Source organism: Egretta garzetta, unplaced genomic scaffold, assembly GCF_000687185.1.
Source record: "Egretta garzetta isolate BGI_Z169 unplaced genomic scaffold, ASM68718v1 scaffold211, whole genome shotgun sequence".
NCBI classification, from domain to species: Eukaryota; Metazoa; Chordata; class Aves; order Pelecaniformes; family Ardeidae; genus Egretta; species Egretta garzetta.
The window spans coordinates 272066-279816 of record NW_009258673.1 but is presented as its reverse complement, the minus strand read 5'-3'; positions in this window follow the sequence as shown (position 1 = coordinate 279816).

The following is a 7751-nucleotide window of genomic DNA, read 5'->3' as shown; positions in this document are numbered from 1 at the left end:
CTTGGGGTCCCCTGGGACTGCGGCTTCGGGGTTCCCCCCGGCCCCCGGGAGGAGCGTACCTGTGCCCGCCCGCTCAGAAGATGGGAACTCCGAGATAAAACCAATGCTGTGGGGATCACCACATTGCTTTTCAGAGAGCACATGTTGGAGCTGAACTATGAAATGCCGGGTTTTTTTCCCCCTCAAAATGTTATTCCCTCCAAAGTGTGATTTCTGCTTGTTCAGAATAATGGTGGATTTCTGAGCTCCATCTGTTTGTCTGTCTGTTCGCACAGACAGAACATTTCTGCCCATGGTGCCTGCCTGTGGCATTATTGCAGTATAAGTAGTTTGATAGGAAATATTGTAGCAATTGAAGTCCAGTGATGCAAGTTCCTGACACGTTATGACTGTCTTGCTGTCATTTCTGTGTCTCCTTTAAAAGTTCATTTTTGTGAATCATTGTAAGCAACTGTTTAACTTGTGCAGCGTTTCTACAGGTTTTACGTTTTCAGACATCTCTTGACATTGAGTCAAACTCTTTCCACGGTTACTTTTTTCCTGTCGACATTCTTTGTTGCAGTCATGTTCTTTTAAGCAACTACAGAGGAAAAAAAAAAAGAAAAAACCCCTTCTTTTAGATAAGAATGTTGCTGCCCCTGTTTGCTATGGCTCTGTGCCTTAGAGACCTAAAAAAAAATGGGGCCTGGGAGGAACTTTTGTTATGGTGGAAAAAGAGCATCTTCTGTGGGAAGTGAGATTTCCAGCCGGAGTGCGAGTGACTGCTGTCGCCCCAGAGGAACTTGTCAGAACAGAATCAACCTTTTGGTTTCTTAACACCTGCAACATATAAAACACTTCTGCCTGTTTTGTTTTCCCTTCTTCCTCTGGAATTCAGTTTCCTGACAAATGCATGTTTTATGAGAGAGGACGGACATGTGATTTGAATATGAGTTTTAATACACCTTTTCAGATTCTTCGGTATTCGTTTTGTTGGGAGAAAAGCAGGTGAAGATGGGTAACTTGGGACTCCAAGCCCACACTGAGAAACAGATTTTTTTGTAGTGCTTGCCTTCTATGATCCCACCCGAAAAGTTTTATGTCAATAGATAATACTGAAGTGTAATTGAACATATTGAGCCTGCACTGGCTTTTCTCATTTCTCATAGTAATCGAGGCTGTACTAGACAAAATAGCAGGAGGTTCTGATTTCTCTTACAGCATGCTTTTGGGCTTTATTCAGACCGACCTGTTGGTCTGGAGGCCTCTTTCATTGGCTTTAAAGAGTTTGTGTACTGAATGGTCTATTAATGATGGTTTGCTCAGGGTGAAATGAGTATTTTTTTCGTATGGAGATAGGAGCCAGAAATACCTGTGTGGGTTTTTCTCCTGCTCTACCTCTGCTTTCTTAGCTGTACATCAGGTAGTTAGCAACAAGTCCACCTCCTGCGCACCATCACAACACGCTGTCTAGATGCGTAGAAGACGAATTAGTGGATGTACTTTAACAACTTTTCCTACTTCATGTGGTGCCAGGTATATTTAACCCCAAGGCTATGAAAAGTGTGTATGCAACAAATAACATGGCGGCACAGCCTGGGCTGTGGGACCTGGAGCAGCCAACAAGCGGGGCAGGTGGTAGAAATCAGACTTATTCATTCGGAATTTAAAGTAGAAAAATTGACCCTGTGTTGCTGGAAGAGCAGAGGAAGTACTCCAGGAGGATTTTAAAAATGAAATTATGAAAGCGGGCATCAGTATGACCTCTGGGGCTTGGCTTTTGCTCTGCCCTAAGTGAGAGCCTAGTTGGGGTACAGTCCTTACAAGCCCAACTTGTGTTTTAGCTTTTGGCATTCTAATTTGCTTTTCTTAGATGGCTTTATAGAAGGGGTTGTTCACGGAGGTCTCCAGCAAATGAGAGAAATAAATACGTGGGAGCTTGTTTTAGAAGTTGGGCTCCTCTTTGCCACTGAGTGTTTTTAAGTGCAGCTTCCTCAGTGTTACTGCAGTTCGGCGCTCACCTGGCTGGACAGTGGCTGTGATGCTCTGTGGGGTTGGAGCACAGATTTAGGGTTGAGGAAGTCACCACTCGCCATTCTACCTCTGACTCGCACGCCTGCATTTGTCCGGTAAACTCACTTAACCGGTCTGTTTTACCTTTTACGGGAACGGCGGTGACTAACTCGGTGTGCGCCTATGCAGGTGCTTGGTAGGGAGTTGTGTGATGTATGCCTTTGTTTTTCTTGCATGTTGCATTTACACTGGATACATTCTTGCGATTTTGAAAACAAACACTAAATATTCACGCAGCTGGGTTATAGTTCGTGATTACCTTGATACTGCTCGTCACTGAAGACCCTGAAAATGTGGCTTTTGGCAAGAAAACAGTGCCATGCTCTGCCACTGGCTAGAGGACAGGCGCGGAGGCAGAGGAAGCTCACGTGCGTCCGTGCCACGCTCTCCAGGCTGGACAAAACGGCCTTTCCCAGCATAAAATCCCATGGAAGCTCAAGGCTGTCTGAAATGGACAGAACTAGCGCTCTGTCCTGTTAAAGGCAGAGGCCTTGAAAAGACTTTCTTCTGTTACTGAGTCCTGTGAACGCTGTGTTTATTACTCTCACCCTTCCCTTTGTAAAGCTTTTAGTACGAGCACATGCAAGTCCTCAGCAGGTTCCTTGTGCTTTTTTGTTGGTAGATCTCTTAAGTGCCCTAGAAGATAAGTACAGTTTATCTGAAAGCTGAGGATAACAGAATGAGGAAGATCTGGTGTGTCTCCACGTCACGCAGAGTCCCTAGGTGGCTGAGCCAACATCTTGGTGCTACCAGCCGGGATGCTTTCCCGTGTGTTCCCTGTTCCCCCGTGCCAGGGCTGGCATTCTGAATAGTGGTGAGTTGGCTCAGCTGAGTAAATTGGTGTGAAACCAAGGAACCAAAAAAGAAAAGGGGGAAGGGACACAAAAAAAAAGTTTGAGTTGAACCACTTCACTCTTTGTGGCTGCTGAAAGGGCAATTTGTGTTTTCCTTAGCTGTGTCCTTGCCTTTCCCTGGAGGGTAGCTGACCCACTGAGGGGTCAGAGGGCTGCTGCATGGAGGGAATAGGATGTGCACCGGGGAAAGCAGGTTGGACCCTTCCGGCCTGATGCGTTTGAGGGAGCCGTAGTCTGTCGGCTGCAGAGCGTGTTGGATGGGATGGGATGGAAAAGGTCTCTTCCACTTCCGAATTCCGTGTCTGACTGTAGAGCTGTGTCTTTAAAGTTAAAAGGAGGGGGGAAAAAAAAAAAATAGTGTCTAGGAGAGAGAAGATTGTGTTCAAACTGAGAGATAATGTTGGCCCAGACAATATTTTTCTTTCTGAAGAAAAAAGAGAAGCCAAAAAAATTTGCATGCAAAATCTAGGTTTAAAAATGACTTTAAAATCAGAGCTTTTTTTTCCAGCAGGTTGAAATTGCTGCAGTGCGTCTAAATTACATAGAAAATTAAGCTGTATGAAGTACTTATTCAAACATTTCTTACAGGTTTGGGGGGGGTGGAGGTGTGTCCATTTGTTTGTGCAGTCAGATTGGAAGCTGCTCTCTTGAGTTGGCTGAAATGTCGGACGGGGAGGACTGAGGTTCTCCGTAAGTGTGGGACAAAGTGGGCAGTTCCAGAGCTTGTAAGCTAAATTTTGTTTAAAAACAGAAAACCACAGGGAGTTATTTTTAATAGTGGTTTGAATGCAGAAGTCTGTAAAGCTGTCAAATTTTTTTATGGGTAGATAGGTCTTTTTCTATCTTGGCTTATTTTTTATATGCATATTGGATTGGATCAAGATTACTTCAAGTTCTAACCTGTGCTAAATATTTAAACATCTGGACTTACTGTAAGTGCTGCTGCTGTATGTGTGTGAGAAGTCTCTGGGATTGTTTTTTGATATTTTAAAATATTTAAGAAAAAAAAAATTTTTATTCAGTGAACACAGTATATTTAGCCTCCTTTGTTCAGTCATATGATCCAGCTTATCACATGGCACGACGCAATAAATTGTAAATAATTTTACGGTGTCAGTGCAGTTAAAGAAATTAAATTTCTGAAGTGTTTACTTCAGCTTGGTGCTACTTTAAGTGTCTGCTATCATAGATTCCAGGCAGTGAACAGCTGTCTGTCGCAGATGGGAGAGGAAAAAAACCTTCCCCTTAGCTTCTTACTTCTAAAAAGGTTTCCATATAAAACCAGTAGTAATGTAATACAACCTTTTAGTCAAAATTGAGTTTCCTGTTACACATTTAAGTGAACCGACAGCAGACTCGCTCTATTTGGAACCAAATGGTGTAAGTGAATGAGACTCTAGGAATTTCGTACTCCAAAGCATTCTTGAAGCCTCACAAATGCTTGTGTAGTGGCAGAATGCATTATTTATTACAGCTCAAAAAAAAAAGACTTGCAAGTAGTTTATGAATTACTTCTTCAGAGTCTGCTGTGTTTCGGCAAGATAAGGTGGTACTGCCTGTCCTGTTCTTGTACTGTGCTTTACACAAGAAAATCAGGGAGATCAGAAACTGTCAGGGAAGCATGTAGCAAATCCATATTTTTAATAGAGTCCAAGTGCAATAAAGTCAGAAGAAGAGCAGGTGTGAAAGGCATAATGATTTTTGTTATTTTCTGCTCAGATCTCAGGATGGCAGAAATGGAATTTGTGCACGGAACTACATTAATTTGGTTCTAGATTGTAAATTGGATGTGCTGTTTCACTGTTCTTGGGAGCTAGTACACTGTGGCAATGATAAAACTTATTAAAATAGTTACGACATACCTGATCACAAAATGCAGAAGATGGAAAGATTGTTTGTTTGCTTTGAGTAACTTTGGTCTCCAGTTCTGGACTCCAACCTTTGTCTGTGCTTCACATGATGAATCAAAGTAGGTGCCAGGCCATCCCCTGCCTTTGGACAGCCCTCGGCACCAGCCCTGACAGATCAGTGCATTTGCTTTTTAGGAAGGCAGTTTATTTTGTCCTTTTATCAAAGTATTGACTGGCTTTGGTTGTAATTTGTAATTTCAAGCAGTTCTCATTCTGAAGCAATTCTGGCTTCTCTGTCGGGAGCTGGCAGGTGCAGTGGTCCGTGCACGTTTCAGTTCACCATGTCTTTAAAATGTGGCTGCGCCTCTAGACCAATTTCGCTCAATATAATGTATAATACGGGTTTGGGGTTTTTTAATTCAGAGGATGGATTGTTTGTGTAACAGCAGTTGGAAATTGTATTGAAATTTTGTTTCTACAACATGGAGATGCTGCTGAGGCTGTTCCAGAAACCCCTTTTGGAAACGAGCCTTCTGGTTAGGGGGCAGAGATGGCTCCCGACCTTGTGTTGCCGGTGGCAGCGTGACGTGGGAGTGCTCCTTGGCACATTTCGGGCAACGCTAGCTCGGTGAGCTTAAACCTCTTAAAAACCAACCGAACTGAGGAATCGAGGGTAAGAAACCCCGAGCGTGGCAATGCTAGAGGGAAGGGCAGAGATTCCCCTTTGAGGAGGGGGACGATAAGGTCTTGTGCTGCCCCAGCTTTACAAAACGAGTGGCTGCCAACTGCCTGGCTGGTGCGTCCCCAGATCTGCGTTTCAACACTGCCGGGAGACAGCTGAGGGACCTTCCCGAGGAGGTCTCCGTGTCTCCTTTCTGCACAGCAGCCCACCTTTCAGGCCTGAAACATCTGTATTTCATCTGGGTGGGATTCCCCAGGACCGGTTATGCTGTCCGTTTGGGGGATGCTTTCGCCATCCTGCTCCTCCACGCGCTATGTCCAAGTGAATCAGTCGCCTCACCTAGTGCGCTGGTGTTGCAGGGGTCAAAAACCGCGCTGATAAGGGCTGTGACCCCGCGCCCGGCCCAGCCTGCTGACGGAGCAGGTGCTGCTCCACACCCTGGGGAGGATTTGCAAGTCTTTCATTTTGCAGAGCTCAGTGGCAGATACTGTTCTCCAGTTACTTTTGTCATTCCGTCTTTGAGAAGCCCACTTGCTATGAGGCGGGAAATATCCACCAGCCTGTTGAAAACTCATGGCGTGCATGAAGCAGAGCTTTAAGTCCATGCTGACAGGAAAAACGGGTGCTGGATAGTTGGGATTGCTCCCTCTCGGAGTTGGTGTGCTGGGAGGTAGCACAGCCCGAGCTGTTTTCACCCAAGCTCGGTGGTGCTTGCTTCCGAGGCAGCGGCTGTCTCCTGGCTCAAGTGGCGCGAGATGATGGAAGCTGCAATTTTTCTCCTTTCCTTAGAGCCAACTGTCCTCTTCTACTTGAGAGAGTAACTTTTTTCTTAACCTAGTGATTTTTAAACTGTAGAGTTGGGAGATCAAAAATTGCTGCAGACAGTGTAATAATTGGGGGATGTTGACCTACAGGATGGATTGCAACTTCACAGTACATTCAATTCGATTCCTTTCAGGAATTTCAGTTAAAGTCTCTGTCCTGTTCCTAACCTTGTGGACACTTGTCTCTGCCGTCTTGCAAAGGAGTGGGTTTTCTCCTTGTTGGAACACTTTGTTTCTTGCATCGGAATGCTCTGAATGTCACGCCTGGCTTGGAGAATTTGTGGTGGGTTCTGGTTCTTGGGGCATATATGTGTGGAGTGAGGAGATGGGGAGAAAAGCTGTAGATATTTTAAGATTCCTTTCCTCCCAGAGTAGGGACTCAGGGTAGAATAGATATCCACAAACATGGACACAAAAATTCCCTCCTCTTTCCTTCATGGAAGTTCTGCTTTTGTTCCTTTGTGCTGTCAGTATTTCGTTAGCTCTTCTGTCAGAGTTGTGCAAAACGCGAGTCTCAAAAGTGTTAAGCTGGAACACAAAAAAAAACCCCAAACAACCTTGAAAAGGTTTTTGAAAATATAGGAATGTACTCCAAAGAAGCAAATAAGTCATGACCGTGTGTGCCTGTATGCTACCCTTTAATCAGTTGGGAAATCTAAGTGGTGACTTTCAGCTGTCACTATATTAAGAACCAGTGCTGCCTTTTGTGGCAGTCTGTATATACTGAACTCGGTACCATGCAGTAAATATTCTTGCTGTGTTTTCATAATCATTCTACTTAGAGTAAGTGCTTCTTGGGTGGGTATTACAAACCTGTTAATCTTTATGGTATTTATAGGGTAATTTTTAACTCTCTTGAGCTCCTTACTTCCTTGCGGGTCAATTACTCAATTTATAACATTGTGTCAGTTGTAAGAACTTTACCATCCAAGGGTAAACAGTGTTGGGTACGGTTCTTTACCTGTGTTTGCTTTTAATTCTTTGTGTGTTAAGGTATGTAATAACTTACCCTGTGACTTATTTATTAGGATTTCTTTTAGTCTCCCTGGTTTGTACTTTAAAGTGACTGTGATGACTTATTTTAGCTTTTGTGCTTCATCACTAACGCAAGGAAAGGGAAAACGTGCAGCAGTTGTCTCTGAAGAAAAGACTGTTAATCAAGTTGCAGCTAATTAAGTCCAAATTGCTGCAAATAGTGTTTAAATAGTTTTGATTGTCTATTGATGAAACTGGTTCCTGGAAGTCAAGCATTTTGCTGTGCTGTGGGCACGCAGCTCCCTAGGGGAGGGTTTGGCTCTGTAAGTGGGGAGGGATGGCCGACCTGAGTTCATGTTCTCACTGTAGTTGCCCATGTTAAAGTCCCGCCACTGGTGTTTTTCTTCATGAAGTTGCCTTTCCCCTTGCTCCCTTTGCTACGGTCCGCATTACCACAGCAAGGCGACCTGGCGGTGGGGGTCCCCGTGTAGCAAAGGGGCATGTCCTCTTTCCC